The following is a 12,117-nucleotide window of genomic DNA, read 5'->3' as shown; positions in this document are numbered from 1 at the left end:
GTGCATCTACGGGCAGCCAGGGTCGGTGCCTGCCGGGACCCTCTCTGTGCGACCCCGGCCCCCCCGTCCGAATATCGTCGTCCGGTACCCCTGCAGCCTTGATGTTACCTTTAGCTCGCATGCATGGAGGGTTACCGTAACGCGCTTCCCCACCAGCAGGTTTCTGGTGGCCCAGATGGCATCCTTGATGACGTTGAGGGTGAGCCAGAGCGAGGTAAATTTCTGTGCCGTCAAGTCCTTCAAGCCCCGGCCCACGCCAAGGATGGCGAGCTGGTACCCGAACTGGGCCCCACCTGCTGGTAGGCACGGGAAATACACGGGTAGCCGGTCTTGGCCCACAGGTCCCGCGCAGTGCTGCAGTCCCAGAGCAGGTGGTGGGCGGTCTCCGGGGAATTGCAGCCGGACCGAGGGCAGATGGGGTTTTTGGCCATGCCTCTGGAGTGCATAACCGCCCTGACCGGGAGGATCTCATGAGCCACCATCCACGACAAGTCCTTGTGCCTGTTCTGGAGAGCAGGGTGAGCCGCATTCCGCCAAACTTGTTTGGCCTCACTTAGTGTGAGGCCCGGAACTGGACTCACCGGTTTCCGGTCCTGCACAACAGAAATGAGAGACTTGTGTTTAGTTAAATGGTGACATCTTCACTCTCTAAAAGGTATTTCTTTAAAAACTTTTTTATAAAACTGTAGTCTTTAGGCAAGTTAAAAGACACTGGGGTTTTCAAATCTACTGGTAAAATTTTCAAAGTTCTTAGGTAAGACCCCATCCAAAATAGCGCCATTGCAGCCGTCTTGTTTTCTTTGGATGGGGTCATGGCATAACTGATGTGCAAGGCGGTGAAGCGGCTGCCTAAAAACAGGTGGGGGTCTGGGAGGCCTTTTCCAACGTTCTCTGGCCTTTTCTTGACTGTCTCCCTCTTCAGGCACTCCCACTTGGACCCCCACAGGAAGTAAAACACCGCCCTCTCCAGTTTCACCAGGAACCACCGAGGGGGGCTAAAAACAGAACAGACAAGTAAAATCAGAGGTAAAATCACATATTTAAAAATAAAAATTTTACCTTCAATCGTCAACTGTCTTAGTCCCCAAAACCCTAGTCTTTTCCTAACTTTCCCTAGCAAGTCAGTCCAGTTTTCCCGTCCTCCACCCTCTTTATCAAATTTAACACCTAAAATTTTAAAGTCCTCCTGTGTCCACGTCCCCCCACGGCCCGAAGAGCTGGGCCTCAGACTTGTTTCTATTGAGTTTGGCACCCGAGGCCCGACCGTACCAGTCAGTCAAGTCCAGTGCTCTTCGTATAGATAAAATGTCCGTGGTTAAAAGAGTAACATCGTCCATGTATAAGGCACAAGTCGCTGTCAGTCCACCCGTCCCAGGAACGTCCAGTCCTTTGACCCATTTATCCTTTCTCAAGATCTGTGCCAGTGGCTCGATACAAGCCACATACAGGAGAGGAGATAAAGGACATCCCTGATGGACACCACTGTGTATGTTCACAGTTTTGGAAAGATGCCCGTTTACAAGGAATTTGCTGACTAGTCCCTTGTACAGCAGTCCCACCCTGGCTACAAACCTCTTTGTTGGAAAACCCATTTTTTGCAGTACCTGAAAAAGGTACTGGTGCGAGACTCGGTCAAATGCTTTTTCAAAGTCTAAATTTAGGACTACTAGCCGAATATTTCTGTCTCTCGCATAACAGATGGCGTCTCTGATCAGTACTAGGCAGTCTGTTATCTTTCTTCCGGGCACAGAACAAGCTTGATCCGGGTGAATCACGTCCTCTAAAGCCGTTGACATGCGTGTTGCTAAAATTTTGCTAAAAAGTTTATAATCAAAATTTAAAAGTGTTATGGGTCTCCAGTTTTTTAAGTCAGTCCGGTCACCTTTTTTGTGAAGTAAAGAAACTATCCCTATTCTAAAACTGTCTGGAAGTATGTCGAGGGTCTCAAACTCTTTAAAAACTGTCAAAAGCTCTTGTCCTAAAATGTCCCAAAATGTTAGATAAAACTCTAGGGGAAGTCCATCCACTCCTGGGGACTTCCCCTTCTTAAAACCTCCAAGTGCTTTTTGGATTTCTAAGATGTTAAAATCTTGGGTTAAAATCTCATTTTGACAGTCAACCCTTTCCTCAATAAAATTTAAAACTTCTTTTGCAGTGTCAAAGTGTACCTTTTTAAAACTATATAATGCCCCATAAAATTTTTCCACATCCTCTAAAATCTCTTTTGTTGTGTTAACCTCCCTATCCCCTGTTTTAACCCTGGTTAATCCCCCACCCCTTGTTATTATTTTCTTAAAAAAATATCTGGTACACTTTTCGCCTTTTTCTATTTCTCTCTCTTTACTTCTTAAAAGGACCCCTTTACTTTTTATATTGGCTAAAACTGACATTTCTTTTTTTACTTCCTGAATTTCGTCGATAAAATCAAAACCATTATTTAAAAGATTAAAATACCTTTGTAGTCTTTTCTGCAACCCCAACATGCATTTCTTTTCCCTACTCTTCTTTTCTTTCCCTATCTTTCTAAAAAACTGTCTTGTCCGGTCCTTTACCATCTCCCACCACTGTGCACGTGTATCGTAAAAGTCTTGGAGGGTCTGCCATTGGCTGAACTATTCCCTATATTCTAAAACTATATCCTTGTCTTCCAACAGGGAACAGTTCAGCTTCCACAGCCCTCCCCCTACCGTCACACCCATGGGCAGTGAAAGGGTGCAAGACAGCATTATGTGATCAGAGAAAAAGAGGGGGGTTAATGTAGCATCGGTCGGCGGGCAGTCCCTTGTAAAAACGTAGTCGATTCGAGAGGCTTTGGTACTATCACCACTGAACCAGGTGAAGCCCTCCTCTCTTTGATGCAAAATTTTAAAACAGTCGACTAAATTAAAATCTCTGACTAAACCCTGCAATAACACCGACGTTTTGTCCACTCTAAAATCCTCCCCTACCCTTTTCCTGTCTGTTTTGGATAAAACACAATTAAAATCCCCTGCTACCATTAGGGGGGCCCTACCTAGCATGTGGGGTTGCAAGTCTTCTAAAAGCTCATATCTTTCATTCTTTTCCGTAAAACCATATACATTAAGAACATTAAAATCCCTGTCTAAAAAGGTCAGATTTACTAAAAGTGCCCGGCCTTGCCTCACCACAGTGCTGCCCTTCACCAAGATGTTAGGATTATTAATTAAAACCGCAACTCCGTCATTTTTGTTAAAATTTGATCCGCTCCATATGGAGGCTCCTGCGGACCATAGCTCCTCCATTTTCTTGTACCTAGTTAAAAAGGGCAGAGAACACTCTTGTAATAAAAACAAATCTGACTTAAAAGATTTTAAAAGGGACAAAATACTCTGTGCTCTAATGGTGGACCTCACACTTCTTACATTGATAGTAGAGATGGTGAGGGCCATGAGCAGTAGGGTTAAAAAGGTATAAGACATTTAAAACAGAAGACAGTAAAAAGCCTACAAAGATACGATTAAAATTATGTTATATCTTGTTGCATTTGCCTTTCCTTTTCCTCAGACGAGCTGGGATCAGGAGGGCAAATGCCTGTCGCTTCAGAGGCCACAGAGGAAACCTCTTGTGGCTCTTTTGGCGACGATGCTGTTAGCTTAATGTGCAAAAAGGATACCTCATTAGGGGACTCTAGGGGCCACATGCGCTCCAGATCTACCGAATCGATACTATCAAGCTTATATGCTGCCCTAGATTTTTTCTCGTCCGTTACAATCAGAGGAGACCCCGCAGGTCTTTTTTGCACCTGAGCGTTAGGGAGTGAACACTCTGTCTCACTCCCGGTAGATTCCTGCACCCCATCCGAAACTGTTACTAGTGAGGAATTGGTTTTTTCCTCACTTTCCTCTCCTTCCATGACCATTTCCTGTTCCGTTGCCTCCGCCCCTGTGGCCGTCCCACTTCCTCCTTCCTGCCCAATCCCTGAGGCCGGCTGGGAATTTGAAATTCCCGCCAAAACCTCAGGGACCGCCTCCTCTTTCCTTTGTTCATTCGTTTGTTGCCCATGTGGGGCGGCCATTTTGAGCTTGTTGGCAAAACCTTTAGGGCAGTCTCTGTAGAGGTGGTTTGTTTCTCCACAAAGATTGCACCGTCTGAAATTGGTACAATAATCAAACTGTGACCAATTTCTCTACACTTCCCACATACTAACTCTTGGCATGCTTCAGCGAGATGACCAAACCTGCAACCCTTCCTGCAGAGTTTGGTATGTAGCCTCTGCTCTCTCCGAGCACAATCATGGAAGGCAGATGTTTCAGGCCCTGGTAGCCCCCAGCGTCTTCCCATTGTTTAATGGGAATTCGCCAGGAGCATGTCCAAATGCCATCTTCATCTAACACTTTGACAGGCTGGCCTCGAACAGTGCAAAATCTACCCAACCAAACATAAATATCATCTCCAGTCACTGTTTCATTGAACATCCTTACAATCACAGTTTTAAGTGTGTTATCAGAAAGTTTCTCGACAGTGAACATGGAGAACTGGGCTTTAACTGAATCAAACCTTTGCCAAAAGTCATTAAGCAGGGAAGCGGTTTTAAAACTGACATCAAATCCTTTGTTCAAGGGCAGAGTCATCAAACAATTCAGGTCGTCAGATCTAAAAGCTAAGGTCTTTTGGATCAGCTATACGGGACATTCCAAGGAGCTTCCCCTCAACCTGCCTGAATAAAAAACGCACGCTGTGGTGCCTCCGCACGCCGGCAGGGGCAGCCGACATGGTGGAGGCACCAACATTCTAAAAACTTAAAACAACAATAAATACAATAATAAATAACCAAATAAATAATTAAAATACCTTACCTTAAAACTTGTTTTAGCCCGAAGCAGCAGAGTTCAATGTACCTCTCGAAGTTGTGTGACTCAAGATATAAAAAGATCTCTAGTCAGGAAACCTCCAAGAGGCGATCGCAGTCTCAACCGTCCGACAAGATATGTGATCTTAGCCAAAAGGCCGTGAAGCGATGCCGCTAAGACGCAGCGGGGAGGAAGCCGGACACGGCGATGCCCATCTCGGCTTTGGTAAGTCTGGGGGACCTAAAAACGCTGGGGGATGGTAGTACCCTCCCCTGTCTGCAACGTCACCGGGCCTCGTCACGCTCGGCCTGACGCTGGCACTGCAGCGACGGAAAGTACTGCATCGCTCGTAATTCCCAAACGGTTCGTCGCAGAGCCACGTGCCTTATGTCATGGGAATCCTTGGCTCGAGCCGAACCAGACGCAGGTCTCAGATTGGCTCGTCGCTCTGATGGAATTTCGGGGATTTGGGATTTTGTCGAAAACCTTCTTTTGCAACCTAGCGCCGCCAGGTATTTGGCCCAGTCCCACCCAAAGCAGCACAGAAAGCTTCTTTGGAGTCTGCCTGTCAATAATCATCCCAAAAAAGTGGAAATTTCCATTCACCTTGGCGAGGGGACCTCAAAACGTGCTAAGGTGGCGTGTCCGAGATGGCTCGAATGGCTATAACTCCAGGAAGGAATGAGATCCCTTCACCCAAATCGGCACACTTGTGCAGGGGCTCAGTCAGAGGCCAGGTGAAAAAGGGCGCTGCGACAGGCCACTCGGTGGCGCTGTAAGCGACAACAAAATTAATACCAATTGAAAAAGGACAACCAAACAACATGGAGACAGCTACAGCTAGGCTGCAGTCAGTCCAATCGACTTTCAAAGTAAGGTCTGTGCTATATTCGAACTGAACCACCCACCAGGGTCCGATTTTTCAAGAGCGTAACTGACTTTGTTTCACAGGCGCACAACACATACCTCGCATGTGACAGAACTCCCCATTCTGAAACGCAAAAAAAAACGCAAAACGCAAAAAAAACCTCTTCTGCTTTGTTTCACCAACAATTTCAGGGGAGAGCGCGAACGCAGTCCCCCACTACCATAAATTATGCAGTCGAGATTCCCGCATTTGGGGAATTCGCAGGGGTCAGCATGGCCGGAGTGCAATGGGCAAGCCTCGCCCTGGGTGAACCGCCTTCTTGATCATGGTGTCTCCCCTGCCAGGTAAGTATGAAGGCCCAGGCGGTCAGCCAGAGGTATGATTTGCGTCTCTACCGTCCACACCAACGGTTAGCCCCCCTCCAGGAAAGGAAGGATGGGTGCCTTCCGTTACTGGCCTGGAAACTGCCAAGCTCATGGGCCGGGGCTTCCCAACGCCGGTTTTAGATGACTCTCTTTAACCAAACAAACCTGATTCGGTGCATCACCTCGTCTGTGAAAGACCTCAGGTGGGTGCATCATTCGTGGAAGAGTCCAAGACCCCAGGAGGGCGCATCAGGAAAAAAGTTCGCAATACACCACTGCATGGCAGATCTCATTCCTTGTTGCAAATACAGTTGCTATTTAATGAAAAGTGAGATACGCACCACATGTGGTGCACATGTGTGCCAAAATTCAACGCTCATTTTTATGCAAATTCTACAGTATTATGGGATAAAACTTACAAAAATGGATTCCTCTGAGTGCCCCGAGTACAGTACAACTGTTTTCTCTAGGCCTCATAAAAAAATTTCTTCCGACTTCCACCCCCCTCGAGCTGCCTTTTCTAGCCAGGGAGCGTGCACCCTGGCCGGCATGGATGAGTAGGTACGAGGGGGGTGGACGGTACTATTTTTTTGCTAAATTCGGGGGATCCCTAGGGGTCGAGGGGCCTACCGTATGCGACCATCCTCGAGTTCCTGGGTGGTCCAGTTCCTGAGTTATAACGGTTCAAATTCCACATTTTGGGGGGCCGTAACTCGGACCCCCGGGGTCATAGGGACATGGGGCTAGTGTCGTCGGATAGAGCTCCCAAAGGTCTAATTTTGACCAGAGTTTGGTGTTTTTTCCCCTCTCTTTGGGTGAGTTATGGCCGGTCAAATTTTGGGACTTTTTGCATTTGCGGGCCCGTATCTCTGGCCCCCGGGGTCTATCGACTTGTGGGAGGTGGCTTCAGAGAGGGCCCTTTGAGGGCTATCAAGTCACCGAGTTTCAAGTCGCTAGGTCTCTTCCTTCCATTTGACTATCAAAAATGTGGGGGGCCATAAATTCGCCCCCCGGGGTGTTATGGATGGGGGGACAGCGGTGTTCGGTAGGCCTTCTGGAGGTCTTACTCCGTCCTGAGTTTGGTGCAGTTTGGCCCCGTTTTGGCCGTTTTGACCTCCGGGGTCATAGGGACATGGGGCTAGTGTCGTCGGATAGACGGCCCCCTGGTCTGACGTTTTTCTATGCATATTTCTACAGTATAATGGGATAAAACTTACTAAAATGGATTCCCTGAGTGCCCTGAGTGCAGTACAAGTGTTTTCTCTAGGCCTCATAAAAAAATTTTCTTCCGACTTCCACCCCCCTCAAGCTGCCTTCTCTAGCCGGGGAGGGTGCACCCTGGCCGGCATGGATGAGTAGGTGCGAGGGGGGTGGATGTCATTAGTCATTAGACTAGAAAATGAATGGGAAATAGACTGGTAAGGGACCAAGGTAATTTACAGTTTATTAGACTAAAAGTGGAATGACAAATAGACTGGTAAGTGACCAAGAAAATAGTTCCATTTGTAGTTTCTTAGACTAGAGGTGGTATGAAAAATAGACTGGTAACTGAATCAAGGAAATAGTCATATTTGTAGTTTATCAGACTAGAAAATGAATGAGAAATAGACTGGTAGGTGACCAAGGAAATAGTACTATTTGTAGTTTATTAGACTAGAAGTTGAATGAGAAATAGACTGGTAAGTGATCCAAGGGAATAGTCCCATTTGTAGTTTATTAGACTAGAAAAAGAATGGAAAATAGACTGGTGAGTGAATCAAAGGAATAGTCAAATTTGTAGTTTATTAAACTAGAAGTGTAATGAGAAATAGACTGCAAATTGTGCTCTCTAATGTATTAGACTCAAAGTTGTATTAACAGACTACAAATGGGACCTAAAAAGTTATATAAGTAACCAATGCTTGGGCAGTGTCCCTTGCATTCATCCTTTTGCTATTCATCCTTTAGTGTTTTAACAAAAGTAGATATGGCTTTGGACGACTGTCCCTTGTGCTTTCGTGGCTATAATCAGCTAAGCCAACACCTTCGTGTCTTTCACAAGGTGCGGAATGTGAAGGAGCGCAAGCTTCTCCTATCCATTGCTTCTGGGAGAGCTTCTCACGGCGGTACCGGCAGCTGAGGAAGCGGTCAAATCCCACCCCCTCTAGGCAGGTTGCACGGGCAACACATAGTCTGCTATCGGCCCTCAACAGCCCTGGGGAGGAGGAGTGCTCAGAGTCGCAGGTTGACAGACTAGATGAAGAGCCAGCCACCAGGCCTGAGGCAGAGCCAGCCACAGGACCCGAGGAGGAGGTCGCCGGGCCTTCAAAGAAGGCCCACTCCTCCGATGCACCATACCCCTTTCCGGACCACGTGCCAGCCCTAAGTGAGTATGACACTTGTCACTTTGATAACACCATACAATAACTTTCATTAATAAATCTCCTATTTGTAGATTATTAGACTAGAAGTTACCTGAGAAATAGACTGGTAAGTGAACCAAGGAAATAATCTCATTTGTTGTTGATTAGACTAGAAGTTGAATTAGAAATAGACTGGTAAGTGAACCAAGGAAATAGCACCATTTATAGTTTGTTAGACTACAAGAGAAATGAGAAATAGACTGATAAGTGACGAAGGAAATAGTACCATTTGTAGTTTATTAGACTAGAAAATTATAGTAATATAATTATACATATACACACACATATTATGTATGTATATATATATATATATATATATATATATATATATATATAAATATATATATATGTATAATATAGTTTATTATATATTTAATTTAATTTAATTTAATATAATAATAATAATAATAATGTTTGTTAGTGTTTACCTCTATGTTATCGACCTGACTCACCTGGTCCTTCTCTTGTGCTTTCTTTTTGCAGATCAGCTCATTGAGGTGTCCAGGGCCCACTGGGAGGGCATCAACCCCACTCCGAAATTAATAAATAATGTGTCCTCAAAGATTTTTAGAATAAAAAATTTTATTTCATATATGTCAGCTGGCCAGACCAATCTGGCCAGCTTGATGTTTTTGGACAACAGGGCAAAGGTCCGGTCCTGGCTGTCTTTTTTAAGGAAATGCAACATTGCAGAGCCAACTCTGCACCATTACCTAAAAAATGTGGCACAGTTCCTCAAATATCTTAATGAGACCCCGCCGCCCACATGCCGGCTCTCCCGTGTGGCTTTCATTGGGATTAGGAGGGAAATCCAGAACTTGACCCGCCCAGTAAAGCGCAGCGTGGCAGTCCACGAGCTGGCTGTGAAACAAGCCAAGGAGGCCCGCCTGATCCCTAAAGCCACACTGCGAGCTTGCCGGGACTCTGCCAAAAAAATTATTTCTGAGATTCTGGGTAAGTTTTTGAATCCTTTCTCCTCTCATTATTTGGCGATCAATGTGATCCTTTATGCTTCTCTTTTTTTCTGTGAAGATCGTCTGAAGACTAGTCCTGAGAAAAAGGACCAATGGTCTTTTTATGGACACCTCACCACTTACTGGGCCAGCATTTATGGTCACCACGGAGGGGTGTTCCAAAATTTAACAATTAAAGAGGTGGAGGATGCCCGTGCGACAGCTACAGAAGGCCACTTTGTCATTAATGTGAGTGGTTCTCTTTCTCTCTGTCTTTCGTTGTCCACATGGTTTTCTTTAAAATAAAACTCAGCTTATGCCACTTCACACTGTTTCTAAAGATATCAGCCCACAAGACCAACCAGGCCTTTGGTGCAGCCCAGCTGGCCCTGGACCAGGAGGAGTATGGGTGGCTTGAGGAATTCCTTTCACTCCGGTCCAACTTGGTAGGGGGACGAGTTGCAAACTACTTCTTCTTTACCTCAAAGGCCAGCTCCTGCAAAAACTTGAACAAGTATTTTCAGGATGCGTGGGCGAGCATGGGGTTACCAGGCACACCCACATTTACTGATGTGAGGACTGCCATCGCCACCCATGTAAGCATTCCTGTACTTGTCCCGGCTTTATGAGTTTCAGGTGTGTTTTTTTTCTAACTCTTTGCCTATGCTGTTCTCTCTCCAAAAAGGCAAAGAACACTCACTGCCCGGAAGATAGGCACAAAGTGGCACAGTTCATGTGCCACGACACCACCACAGCTGACAGGTTTTATGCCCTCAACCTTAATGCAAAGCAGGCAGCAGAACACCGTCGCCTCTTTGATACAGCTGTGGTGGGTGAGGAAGCTGATAGTCCAAGGCAGCAAGGTGCCAAGAGAAGAAAGACGACAAAACCCCACAAGATGCCAGCTGAGGAAAAGTCCTCATCCACCAGCCCAACGCTCTCCGACAGCCCTCCCGATGCCGAAGAAGGCCAGAAGTCTGGGAAATCTGCTTCAGTAAGTACAATTTCCCATGGATTGGTTTAACTGTTTGTGACAAGTAGACATGTTCACTAACACTTTGCCTTTCTTATTATTTCTATAAGGAAAGAAGCACATTAACGAAGATGGTCCTCAGACGCAGACTGATGGTGAAGAACTCCCCACTTAAATCACCACAGGAAATAGCGTCTAAAAAGCTGGTGCAGCAAGTAAAAAAAGAGACTGGAGAAATTGAAAAAAAAAATCCCGTAAATAATTTATGTAGCTATTTAAATTGTTTGTTTTGATATTTTTTATGATAATTGTTCTACTGCTTTTATTTCTACGATAAAAAAGTAAGGTTATCTTTTTATTTGTTTTGATAGCCTGTTCCATTTTTCTTTTTTCTTTTTTCTTTTTTTTGTAAATAGTTATAGTTAAGGTTAATGTCAGTTTGCTCTGAATCTTTCTGAACATGTTTATTTATTTATTTTATTTTTCTTATATAATGCATGTTTCCTATTATACTTTTTATATATTGTGTTTTTTTGTACAGAACTTTGAGGCATTTTTGATTTTGACTTTACAATGTCTGCAAAACAAAAAGTTCAATAAATATTTGAAATTGAATTAAGGTGTCATTACTTTACACACACTCACACACTCACACACACACACACACACACACACACACACACACACACACACACACACACACACACACACACACATATATATTACATGTAATAAAAATAATTTAAACATATTTATATATTGTGTGTGTAAATAAAAAGGTATATGTAATAAATACATAATAAATATATAGTATTTCTATACATAAAATGTTTAATAAAAACATATTTTACTATATTTTGAATAACTTGAAATTAGGATGTTTTCACATAAATACACTTCTTTTTCAAATGTATTCAGGCCGATCATCATAACCAGTTAAACTGATTATTAGACTAGAAGTTGAATGAGAAATAGACTGAAATAGTGAAATGTATTGTTTATTAGACTAGAAAAGGAATGAGAAATTGACTGGTAAGTGACCAAGGAAATAGTACTTTTTGTAGTTTATTAGACTAAAAGTTTTGAATAAGAAATAGACTGGCAAGGGATCAGGCAAATAGTGCCATATGTAGTTTATTAGACTATAAAATTACTGAGAAATAGACTGGCAAGTGATCCATGAAATAGTGCCATATGTTTTCACATTAATACACTTCTATTTCAAATTTATTCAGGCCGATCATCATCACCAGTTAAACTGATTATTAGACTAGAAGTTGAATGAGAAATAGACTGAAATAGTGAAATGTATTGTTTATTAGACTAGAAAAGGAATGAGAAATAGTCTGGTAAGTGACCAAGGAAATAGTACTTTTTGTAGCTTATTAGACTAAAAGTTTGCATAAGAAATAAACTGGCAAGTGATCAAGGAAATAGTGCCATATGTAGTTTATTAGACTATAAAAATGAATGAGAAATAGACTGGCAAGTGATCCATGAAATAGTGCCATATGTTTTCACATTAATACACTTCTATTTCAAACTTATTCAGGCCGATCATCATCACCAGTTAAACTGATTATTAGACTAGAAGTTGAATGAGAAATAGACTGAAATAGTGAAATGTATTGTTTATTAGACTAGAAAAGGAATGAGAAATAGACTGGTAAGTGACCAAGGAAATAGTACTTTTTGTAGTTTATTAGACTAAAAGTTTTGAATAAGAAATAGACTGGCAAGGGATC

General features: G+C 43.7%; 1 non-coding gene across 1 annotated transcript; it reads right to left on the bottom strand.

Annotated features, from left to right (window-relative positions):
- Positions 1–5,867: 5,867 nt before the first annotated feature.
- On the bottom strand, positions 5,868–6,031 carry LOC132134677 (U1 spliceosomal RNA). Its single transcript, XR_009429724.1, has one exon. It is a non-coding gene; the product is annotated as a U1 spliceosomal RNA (small nuclear RNA).
- Positions 6,032–12,117: the final 6,086 nt, after the last annotated feature.

Source organism: Carassius carassius, unplaced genomic scaffold (genome assembly GCF_963082965.1).
Source record: "Carassius carassius unplaced genomic scaffold, fCarCar2.1 SCAFFOLD_61, whole genome shotgun sequence".
NCBI classification, from domain to species: Eukaryota; Metazoa; Chordata; class Actinopteri; order Cypriniformes; family Cyprinidae; genus Carassius; species Carassius carassius.
Note: the sequence above shows the minus strand (reverse complement) of the source record. Positions and strands in the feature narration are given on the sequence as shown.